The sequence below is a fragment of the Ailuropoda melanoleuca genome, chromosome 13 (genome assembly GCF_002007445.2).
Source record: "Ailuropoda melanoleuca isolate Jingjing chromosome 13, ASM200744v2, whole genome shotgun sequence".
NCBI classification, from domain to species: domain Eukaryota; kingdom Metazoa; phylum Chordata; class Mammalia; order Carnivora; family Ursidae; genus Ailuropoda; species Ailuropoda melanoleuca.
Genome location: NC_048230.1, coordinates 41,675,420 through 41,687,726, shown reverse-complemented (window position 1 = coordinate 41,687,726; position 12,307 = coordinate 41,675,420).

Sequence of the window (12,307 nt, the reverse complement as noted above, 5' to 3'; positions counted from 1 at the left end):
AATTTTTTTTTTTTTTTTTTTTTTTTTTTTTTTTTTTTTTTTTTTTTTTTTTTTTTTTTTTTTTTTTTTTTTCCCACCTCCATCCCCACCCCCATCTCCCTCCCCACCTCCATCCTCATCCCCACCTCCATCTCAATGTCCAGGCTCTCCTATTCTGTTTCTCTGGACAGCCCTAGCTAATACAGACACCGTGCCCCACCCTGCCCTACACTGTCCCCTGAGTCCCCATGATTATTTGCAGCAACGCAGAACTCTCGGCTTGCGCAGGCAGTCCTTCTGTGAAAGTCACCTCACCCGGTGACTAGAAAGCTCCTGATATCACGATAACGCCCTTTGCTCCAGGACCACCTTGCTCCCTGCTTCTCCCAGGGGACCTGGGGCCACAGAACTCCTCTCCTTACTCTTTNACTGTTGAGCCAAGATACCTTCTTCTGCCCTTGGAATGGAATTCACACCACTGGCTTTCCTGGGCCTCCGGCTCGTGCTTATAGAGAGCTCTTAGTCTCCATAACTACGAGCCAATTCCTTAATAAGAAATCTCTTACCATCTCTCTCCATCCCCACCACCCCCACCCCCNCCCTGGGGCCACAGAACTCCTCTCCTTACTCTTCCTGAGAGTCCTCCAAGTTTCTGAATGCTGTCCGGGGTCCCCTGTAAGCCTTCCCTCTGCTCCTTGGGCCACACTTCTCCTTTCACACCCTGTAGGGTGCCATAGGGAGCAGACACCTTTGGGGGTGGCAGACCACTCTTTAACCGCTCACTCACCTACCCCGTGTTGATTCTGTGTGATTCCCCCTTGTGCCTGGGTGAGAGATGAACTGGCCTCAGACGGCACCGGCCAGCTTTTCTCTCTTGGGCATTCGGACCAATGTTATGAAATTGCCATTGGGTTAAACTGGGCTTTGGGGCAGAGCTGAAGAAGGCAGGCGCCTCCTGCCAGGTGGCCAGGGAGCAGGGAGCAGGATGCAGCCACCAGAGGAGAGAGAGTGTCGCATGGATGCCTGGCACTGGCTAGCCCCCCGTCGCGCCGTCCCCGAGGGCCCCACCATCTCCACCTGTGGGTCCTGCGAGGCACCACGAACCAGTCCGCTCCCTTGTGAAAGCCAAGGCTCCCTTCCCAGCAACCAAAGCTTGGTCAACACAGTGCTCCGACCCTTTCTTCTTCCCTGTCCTTCCCTCCCTCTCCCTCGCCACCACCAACTGGGGCAAACCCTGGTTTGTTAGTATCTCTTTTGAAATCAGGTGCCAGGTGCAGGAGGGCAGCCTGTCTTGGGGATCCCGCAGCACACGTGACTTCTATTAATGAGAGCTCAGGCTGGGGCAGGTCGCTGGCTCCTGAGCCCAGACGGGAAGCCCTCCCATTTATGGTGCCCTCACTAGGGCCTCCCTGCACAGGTGCCAACCCAGGGCCACTGATTACAGCCCAGGGTGCAAAGCTTGTTTCCTCCCCATCCCTTCCCCAGCAGTCTGGAGCCTGGGGAGTTCCTCTAGTTTCTAAGAATATTCCTCTCCTCAGTGTTAATGATTCCCTTAAGGCAACCACCATCCCACTCAGCCGGGCTATGATTAGGGTGATTACTCTTCTCCTCGTTATTGCAATTAATAATAATCATGAACACAACTGCTGCTGAAAGCCCGTGGAGCCCCTTCTCTGGGACTGCAGGGGCCCTGGTGCCCACGGGCAGCATCCCAGCCCACCCTGCGGCCTCGGCGGTCTCCAGCACCACGAGCCTGCGTCACTTATCCCAGATCCCAGGGAGTCATGGACTATCGGGGCAGGAAGAGATGGTCCATATCACCTGCGATTCTGTCCCTTCACAGAGAGGGCCGTGGGTTCTAGAGAGGAGAGGGTTAGCAGCAGTGCCCAGGCCAGCCCTCCGGCTGCCTCCAGCCCTGGGCCGGACTTGGGGCCGACTCCCTTCTGCTTCTGGTGTGCTCAGGGCTGGTGGCTCAGACTGGCCGCGAGGGCCAGCACAAAAGGAGGGTAAACCCTTGCCCAGCAGGAGCAGGCTCCTCTTGCCAGATCTCTTGTCCTCACCAGCCTCTTTGCTTAGGGTCTTGCTGAGGGTTGTGTGTTCAGCTCACTGGCAGGGCTAGCTGGGAGCCGGGGTGAGGCTCTGAGGCTACAGCTTGCCTGACATGCTGGGCCGGGTGTGGAAGTGGGGGTGGGGGGTGTGGGGGGAGGACCATCCCGTTGGGATTGTCAGTTGTCACGCTCACTGAAGTCAGCATGGAAGGTTCTGGAACATGTGCCCTTTTGTAGGCTCCCTAGTTCCAGAGCAGCTACCCACCCACTTGCTTTGCTTCCCCCCTTGGCACATCCCAGAGACAGCAGAGCTGCATTTTCATCTGACACACTCAGGTGTTCGGATGACTGCACACATTGGCTTGCTAACCTTTACGTGGCATTAAGGGACTCCCCCCGCACCCCCCCCCCAAAGGCAGTAGGCTGCCTGGGCCACCCCTCAGGACAGCCAGTCAACACCTGGCCAGGGCCATGCATGATTTAGATCTTGTGTCTAAGCAAATGGAACACTTGCCTGTGGCAGGGAGGACAGGGCGCCCCTCCCCCTCTTCCCCTGATGGGGATGCGCTGAGGTTGGGGGCATGGCGCAGAGGCACCCCTCTTCCGTGGCCAGGTCGGAGCCAGGCTGCCCTTCCCAGCTCCCTGCCCAAGGCCAGGCCTTGCTGGCCTTGCTGCCACCCTGCCAGTCCAGAGCCCAGCACCAGCCTTTACCCTGCAACACACATCCTCGTTCGGCCCTCATGAATCTTTCATGGCGCTCCAGAAGTGTTGGTGTGCATGCCGCAGGGCCACCGCAGGCTGCCTGCTCCAGCGGCTCAGCCAGAGCAGGGAGGAGGCCCAGGCAGCAGCCGTGGGGCGGGGGGTGCGGGGGCGGCAGGAGACGCTCAGGCCTGAGTCCAGACCATAGCAGCCATAGCAGGTACGAGTGACTGGGCCGGGGGCCAGCAGCCAGCATCTCCCAGCAGTGTGCACTGCCACCAGCCGCCAGCCACCAGCCACACACGTACCCCTGCACCCCCCCATACGCATATACTCCCCCCACATACACACACACACTCCATGCCCTCCCCACTCGCCCATTTTTTTTTTTTTCCAGCCCATCCCCCACCACACTCGCCCCCCACCCGCCACACCCACACTCACATATGCACCTACCCCACCCTTACCCCACACTGCACCACATTCACGCGTCTCCCACAACCATATCCACCGTATTCCTCTCACCCACACCTCATACCCTTATACCACCCCCATATCCACATCCACACACACCTATCTACCCACTGGCACACGCACACACAGCCACCCTCACCCCCCTACCACGTTGGGGAGGGGTCTATCCTTGTCCTGGCAGAGAGAGGGAGAGGGAGGGGGAAGGGGAGGAGAGGAGAGGAAGGGAAGCAGGCAAGGAGTGGGAGAGACAGGCAGGGAGGGCAACAGTAGGCACTGGAAGCAGAGAGGGAGAAAAGCTGAGAAAGAACTTAGAAGACAGAGCAGGGCCCCCAGAGGGATGCTGGTTGCAGCCCCTACCTCCTGTTCAAGCCTANGCTCCTGTTCAAGCCCATTTCAAGGGCATTTGTCAAGTGAGACCCCCAAGTGCCCCTTCCCCACGCTCGGATGGCAGATGAGGCCTCAGACTCAGGACCCCAGACATAGTCTCCAGGCCTGGCTCTGTGGGCCTCTCCCCAAGTCAGCCATTAAGGTGCCCAGCAAACCTCCTTCCTACTAACTCGGGCAGAGAACAGAGAGAGACACACATACCCGCTGCTGAGGCAGTCCAACCTTGATGCCCAGACCTCACAGGGACGTGTCCAGAAAAGAAAATTATGGGCTGACCTCTCTCGTGAACATGAGTCCAAGAGTCTTAAACCAAACCTTAGCAGGTCAGACCCACCACTGGCGGGGTGAACACAGCACGCACGCACTGGGTTTATCCCCTGAACGGAGAGTCGGTTTAATAATTAAAATTCAATCAGTGTAGCTCATTGCATTAACAGAATAAAGGAGAAAAATCACCTCGACAGAATCTGAAAGGACATTTGCAATCTCTATGTATGTGTACCTCTGTGTCTATTTCCATGAGCATATCTGTAGCTATATTTAGTGGCCAGAATATATAAAGAACTTCTACAAATCAATATGAAAAATGTGAATGACAGGCATATAAAAAGGGGCTCAACTTCATGAATCATCGTGGAAATACAAATTAAAATCATGCAGAGACACCATGACACAGAAAAGAGTGGGTAACATGAGAAAGACGGATCCTTCAGGTACTGGTGAAGAGTGGCCAGCTGAACGTCTCCCACTGGTGTGGGGGGTAAATCAAAAACTGGCAATGTCTAGTAAAGCTGAATGCATGCCTGCCCTACGACCCCCTAATTCCATTGCCAGGCACACGCACCAAAGAAACGTGTGCAATATTCCCTGCTAGACTGTTCACGACAGCACGGTTCATAATTGCCCAAACCTGCAAACCACCTGAACACCCAGCCACGGGGGCCGGCTCGGTGTGGCTTGCTCCCACGATGGGCGGCTAGTGGGTAATGAGGATGAACAGCAGCCCCTCCCCCCGCCAGAGCCGGAAGGGGATCTCGCACACTGTGTTGGGGCAGCAGACAGACATGCCGGCATGTGTATGTGTATGCAGAGCGTGGTCTCTGATATAGAAGTCACGACTGTGGTCTGGGGCGCCTGGGTGGCACAGCGGTTACGCGTCTGCCTTCGGCTCAGGGCGTGATCCCGGCGTTGTGGGATCGAGCCCCACGTCAGGCTCCTCTGCTATGAGCCTGCTTCTTCCTCTCCCACTCCCCCTGCTTGTGTTCCCTCGCTCGCAGGCTGTCTCTATCTCTGTCGAATAAATAAATAAAATCTTAAAAAAAAAAAAGTCGTCATGACTGTGGTCGTCTAGGCAGGGGGTTGGTGACAGAAGGGGCGGGAGGGGACCTCTGTGGTGTGGGCAGTGTTCTCTTCTTGATTTGGGCCTTGATCACGTGGGTGGGCTCCATTTGTGACAATTCATGGAGCTGGAGACACAGGGTCACACTTCTCTCTGTGCATGTTACACTTTAATAAAATGCTTCCTTTTAAAAGCTGATATGCCCAACAGAAGCCTCCCTAGGAACCTCGGAGAAGGGGGTGTGGGGCCCAGCGGAGGGTGCCCACTCTGGGTCTACATTCATGCATTGGGAAGCCCACCCCAAAAGGGGACAGAGGCCCCCTCACTTCCACAAGGCGGCCTGGTCATGGAGTGTCAGTCACAGAGGACCAAAGAGGATGCTGTGTTTCCAAACCCTCACTCTTCAGAGGAGGACACGGAGCCTGATCGGGGGCGGGGCACTTGTCCAAGTTTGCTTGACAGGCCCTGCCCAGTGCTCATTCTGGGAGCCCATTACCACGTGCCTGGTGGCTCTGCCTGGGGACGGCAAGGGTTCTCCTCCCTCTTCTGCAGCCTCCATCCGTCCTTGCCCAGTGATCCCGTGCCGAGTCCGGGGTCCAGCTGGCTTGCCCACCTGCAGGTCATCCTTGGGCTGTCAGTGCGTCATTATTGCCTGCGAAGGGCTGGTGGCCACCCGCGGAGCACCTGGGGCCTGGACGGGCTCCCACAGAGATCTGAGGCTCAGAGGAAAAGGTCACCCAAACCCTGAACAGGGAGTGGGCTCCATATGCACAACTGTGGGCATGAAGGGGTGAGTGGGGAAGTAGGTGTGGAGGCCCTGCCACCTTCAGGACTGGGTACGGAGGGACTCAACCGCCCCCCTCCCCCCTCCCTCCGTCCTCACCCCTAACCCTGGGCAGAGTCCTGGGTCCATCCCCAGAGGGTATCCTGTGCAGGCAGGTGGGGGGAGGGGGCAGCCCAGGTGATTCTTGGGCAGGTGGGCTTAGTTCCCAATTGCAATCACCTGTTTCCTCAGCCCCTCCCCCTGACGTGCATCCTCCTCGCTGGAAGCCGGAAGTCCGAAGCCCGAAGCCCATCGGCCGTGTGCCGTGTGCCGTGGGCCATGCGTCGTGGGCCCTGCACAGGGCCTGCCTCCCTTGCCCTTACGTGCTCACTGCTGCCCTGCACTTGGGCTGGAGGAGAGGACAGTGAACCAGGGGACCCTGGACCCCGTAGCTGAGAGGCAGACACTGTGACCTTGTGCCGCGTCTCCCGTAAGCCCGTGCTGTCGCTGCACATGGGTCCTGCAGCCCCCAGGAAGCAGGCTGCCAGAGGGACCCTGTCCTCCATGTCCTCCAGGTCCTCACCCAGGGGGCTGCTTTGGGCAGGTTTGGGGACGTCTCCCCAGCCCGGCTTCTTGGGGGTTACGTATTTGCAAGCAGAGAGGACAGGAGGCTCGCCTGGCCCGTCCAGCATCAGCATCCTCCCCAGCTCTCCAGCTGCTGAGGGCTTCGAGGGAAAGGCAATTAGAGTCTCCTACCGTCGGCTTCTGGGGACGGCGACATCATTATCTGACGGCAGTTCACCTTGACACGCAGAGCACAGGCGGGGAACGGAATGATTCTCCAGCCCTGGAGACGAGGGCCCCGTGGACAGCCTCGGAGGGTGCTGAGCGAAGGTAGGAGCGGCAGAGGGAAGGAGGAGGAGGAGGAGTGCTAGGAAGGGTCAGGGGGTGACTCGAGGGCAAGGAGAGAAGAGCGGGGAAGGACAACCTGGTGTCAACGAGTGATCTTAGGAGGTGACCTGGCAATGGGTCTTGTCCTCCCTAGGGGCTTCCAGCTGGGTTTTACTTAGTCATTTTATGAAAGGCAGTTTGCAGTAGTTTGGGGAAAGATGGCAAATATCCCCAAATAGTGTTCAGTGCGCTGGCGTGGAAGTCTGGCTGTGGTGCATACGTGGACGGGGCTCTGCAGAAATGTGGCTCGGGGGGAAAGGCGGGGGCGGGGGCAGCTGGCTGGCAGTGCAGGTCTCCCGTGGTCGGGGAAAGTGGCCACGGGGCCAGGCTCACGGGGCCGGCTGGACTGCGTTCACGTGCCAGCTGGGACACTCAGTGGCGGTGTGACCCGAGGCTCAGGTTTGTCTTTTTTTTTTTAAAGATTTTATTTATTTATTTGACAGAGATAGAGACAGCCAGCGAGAGAGGGAACACAAGCAGGGGGAGTGGGAGAGGAAGANCGGGGCCGGCTGGACCGCGTTCCCGTGCCAGCTGGGACACTCAGTGGCGGTGTGACCCGAGGCTCAGGTTTGTCTTTTAAGTGAGATCCACACAATAGACAATTCACCATTTTAAAGTGAACAGTTCAGTGGCATTTAGTGGATTCACAGTGCCGTGCAACCACCACCTCCCCCCAGGTCTAAACATTTTCATCGCCCAGATAAAACCCTGTGTCCACTTGTAGTCACCACCTCCCCCCCTCCAGCCCCTGCAATCACTGATGTGCTTTCTATCTGTACAGATTGCCCTAATCTGGAGATTTGGTGTAAATGACGTCATGCAGCACGTGGTCTTCTGTGGCTGGCTCCTTTCACCTAGCACCACGCTCTCGAGCGTCAGCCACGCTGTTGCAGGTGCCCGCGCTCCCCTCCTTTTAAGGGCTCGGTGATATTCCACCGTGTGGCTAGACCACACTTGGTTTATCCGTTCCTTGGCTGATGGACGTGGGGGTTGTTTCCATCTTTGGGCTATTGTGAGCAGCGCTGCTGTGAACACGTGTGTCCACGTGTGAGTCCCTGTTTTCCGGGTGCGTCTCTACCTAGGAGTGGAATCCTGAGTCACATGGCAATTTTGTGATTGACTGGGGAACCGTCACACTGTTTTTCCACCAGCAGCGTACGAGGGCTCCAATTTCTCCCCAGCCCACCACTCGTGAGGTCCTTTAACAGAACAAAAGCTGTCGCCATCCCGGTTGGGGTGACGTGGTATCTTCTTGGCGCTTGGATTTGTATTCCCTCGGGACTAACAATGCTGAAGCTCTCTTCTGACGCGGAGCTGTGCGCTTCTTGAAGCCTTAGTTTGCTCATCAGTAGAATGGGGACCATGATAGTGCCGCCTGCGTGGGAGGCGGAGAAGCCGTCCTGGTTTCCCGAGGCTGTTCTGGTTTCGGGGGGCCCCTGAAACCCCTGAGGCGCGGGCAGCGTGGGGATGGACGGAGGTGGGGCGTGGGAAGCGTGGAGCAGAGTGTCGGCTTGGTAAATGTCAGCTGTTATTACTTTTAATCATTTTTAGTGCACACTTACAGTAGGGCAGTCTGAAATGTAAAAATCCAAAGGCAGAAGTTAAAGTCACCTCTAGGCCACCCCATGAAAAGTTTCGGGAGGTTTTAAACATTTTTTAGATGTTAGAACCTTGGGGATGTTAGCATGCGGAGGAGAAGGGAGCAGTAACAATCCTAATTATTTAATCAGTAATATGTATTGAGCCATCGTCACGTACCAGCTGCAGAAGGAGAAGCTGAGGGACTGAGAAAGGGAGACCACTGATGAGAGAGGCCCCTTTGGAGGCAGCAGGGCCGAAAGGGCTGGGATCACAGTGATGTGGGTGACGAAGTGTCCAAGGAAGGAAACGGGCTTGTGGGTCCTGCCTCTCGTGGCATTTCTGTTTCTGGAGAGCCTTAGGCATAGCCTCGGCCCAGGGCTCAGAGGCACAGGCCACATGGGGAGTCTCCTGGGACCTCTCTCGTCTTGCTGCCTCTCCTTTCAGGGGTCAGCCTGGGTCTCCCATCTGAGAGTCCTAGCAGGCTCTAGAGCCCCTTCTATTCAATCATCCATTCAACACTGGCCGGTGCCCCGATGGATCAGAGCCTGTGCTAAAAGGGGACATGAGACCCTCTTGAGCATCTCTGGAGTAAACAGAGCCTGGAGGCAGGGTCCGGCTGTGGGTTCTGGGAAAGCCCTGGTGCCCTGAGAATCACCCTGGGATGTGGTCCCTCCTGGTGTGAGAGGCCCCGTTCTGGAATGCAGAGCAGATGCATAGCAAGCAACACTGGTCCCCGGATCCCTGGTACAGCCTGGTGAGGCCCGTGCCAGCGTTTCCGAGCAGGGGCTGTGATGGGCCACATGTGGTTTGCCTGGCCAGGGGTCAGGACAGCTCATAGAAAGTGGAGAAGCAGCCTTGGGTACAGAGTCTCAGGACGCAGGGTCCAGGTCCTCTTGGCATCCTCCATGTCCAAAGACAGAGGCAGAAGGAGACAAGGGGCCTGGCTCCAGGTAGTGGCTCTGCCACTTACCAGCCGTGTGACCTTGAACAGGTCATCATTTTTCTAGTGACAGGATTGGACTGGATTCTCTGTACATGACACATTCCCGAGGGTCTTCAGGAGACCTGTGGGTAAGCTAGCTCTGTGTCAGGCTTTGCCAGCAGCCACTGCGCACCCCTGTTGGACTAGTCTGTGTTCTCGATTCTCTGAGCGCGTATTTACTAAATACCTTTGATGTGCCTGGAACTCTATAGCAACCCTGCTCTCTGAGGGCACACATGGTTCCTGCCCACCCGGCGCTCAACTTCTACCAGAGTAGACTTCTTCCGTGTCATTCCAGGTGGCAGGGCCTTGGCCAATGAGCAAAAGTCATGGGGGGGTGGGTTTGGATTTGGGTTTGATACTAGGCAGAACTTTTTTTTTTTAAAGTAAGCTTCATGCTGGGCGTGGAGCCCAATGTGTGGGTTGAGCTCATGGCCTTGAGATCATGACCTGAGCTGAAATCAGGACTTGGACACTTAACCGACTGAGCCACCCAGGCGCCCCCTAGCAAGGACTTTCTAATCATCCAGTGACAACAGAATGGAGTAGGCTGCCTTGTGAGATAGTGAGCGACCTGTCTCTGGAGATGCTCAGAAAGCGATGGAAGGCATGGAAGAGGTGGTGGACAGACTCTAAGCCAACTCCCACGATCCTACCTGCTGGTGTTCACAGCCTTATGTGTAGGCAGGGCCTGTGGCTTGCTTCTTCTAACGGACAGAATATAGCAAAGGTGATGGGATGTCATTTCCATGGGTTTGTTACATGAGATTGTGACATCTGAGACTTTCTCTCTGGCTGGTGTTGGGCACATGGCTGTGTTGGGGTGGCCCACATGGCATGCAGCTGAAGGTAAGCCCTGGTCAGCTACCAGCTAGGCACCGAAGGTGATCTCTGGCCAACAGCCAGCAAGAAGCCGAGGCCCTCACTCCAACAGGCCACAAACAACTCAATTCTTCCAACAATCCCAGGAGGGTTGGAAGCAGACCCTTCCCCGCTTGAGCCTCAGATAAGCCTGCGGCCCTGAGCTCCATTGCAGCTTTCAGCTGAGACGGGAAGCAGAGGGCCCAGGCAAGCCATGCTGGACTCTTGACCTGCAGAGATGGGGTGTAATAAGCTCAGGCTGTCTGAAGCCGCGAGGGTGTTTGTAGTGGTGTTATTACGCGGCAGTGGGTAAGCAGTGCAGACTGCTGTGATGCGGAGGCCAGCCCGGCTCCCTGGATGCCCCTTCTCACCGGGGGATGCCCTCCTCCTCTCCATCTCCTGCGTTATGCTCCGTTCAGTTCTTGCATCCACTGGGGACCCGATGCACGTTTGTGAAGTGATATGCTGTCTTAGCCCTGGCTTATACCTCAGAGAGGCAGGAGGCCTGGCCTATGAAGAGGAAGGGCCTGAGCAGCACTGGGGTGGGGCCAGGGGCCCGGATTCCTCACTCACTCTGGCTGCTCCCTCCCAGTGTGACCTGGGGCCTGGCGGGCCAGGTGTCGGGCACCTTATTGACGAGACATCGGGTCTACCCACTCACAGGGCTGTGCAGGTCAGATGAGCTTATGTGACAGCCTGTGGAGAGGCTCGCTGAGGTAAGGAGTTAGTATTTGTTATGAAATGTCCCAAGCATTCCTGCTGGGTGACTCATGAGGCTCGGGGACTTGGAGCGTTTCCCTTCCAAATAAGGCTGGGATGGAGCTCCTTGTTTGAGCCTGGAGCCTCCGGGAGCGGGTCTGAAGACCTCACTCATCCTACCTGCGCCTCCTCGTCTCTCGTTAGACAACCCGCCTGCAGCGATGGGATTGTGAACCCCGGGTCTCTGTGGGAACTGGTGGGTGGCCTCCTGCCATCTGTGAGGGCCTCCCCTCGCTCTGAGCTGGTGGAGGGGCGTCTTGGGCTTCCCTTCGTGAGCGCAGGGGGAGAGCACAGTCTGGTTCGTGGGTAAAGAGACAGATGGGAAGATGGAGAGAACAGTAACCAGGAGACCAAAACCAATCGTCTTCTTTTTTTATTTTAGAGATTTTATTTGTTTATTTGAGAGAGAGAGAGAGGGCATGAGTGGTAGGGGGAGCACAGAGGGAGAGGGAGAAGCAGACTCCCCGCTGAGCAGGGACCCCCCCCCCCCATGCGGGGTTTGATCCCAGGACCCCGGGATCATGACCTAAGCCAAAGGCAGACGCTTCACTGACAGAGCCACCCAGACGCCCTACAAATCAAGCTTCTTGTCAGACCTTCTCACGTTTATTCACTACCCTTTGTAGCCAGTCACTGTTAAAATCAAAACTTGTTTCATTTTCTGTGGCAAATCTGCTTTAAAAGCCACCAGCGCTCTTTTCTGCTCCTGAGTTGAAGTCCTCATGACTTTTCAGAAGCTTCGGAAGGGGCCAGAAGGGCCCCAGGAGCCGTCAGATGCTTGCCCCAGTGGCTGGGGGGCAATGAGGGAGACAGCTCGCTCTGCAGGCCTTTTCTGGGTCAGCCGGGAGAGAAGCATCCGGGACCTGCTGACCCGTTGCCGGTGACTGCCTAGAGGGCCAGGCTGGGGGTCCAGGGGGTGCAGACGCCACAGGAGACGGTGTTGTCATTCAGTAGGGTGTCTGTGGCTGGAGAGGGGGAAGCCGTGTGTGGCGGCCACATGGGCAGACCCTGGTCCAGTCTGGCCCCTCATTTCACAGGAAGGGGTTGAGACAGCAGCTCTGGAACAGGGTTCATCCAGCTGTGCCCCTCCCAGCCCTGTGACCTTGAGCATGTTTCTTTGTGCCTCATTGGCTCTGTTTCCTCATCGTCCTGGCAAGTAAGCAGCACATGTGCGTGTGTGCTTGTACGTACACATCACATATGTATGTGTGTAACACGCATGACACACGATACACACACGTGTAACTATGTAAGTGTGTGTATTATATATGTGTTAGCTATGACTTTCTGTTGCTTTCGTTAAATTTTTAAGTTTAAGATCTTTTTAATCTATTTTAAGAGTTTTAGTTATTTAAAATAATCTCTGCACCCGACACGGGGCTCGGACTCACCCCTCAGGATTACGAGTTGCGTGCTCCTCTGACGGAGCCAGCCAGGCGTCCCCGTTACCTACTTTTAATACGTTGGGTGCCTAGTAGAATTGG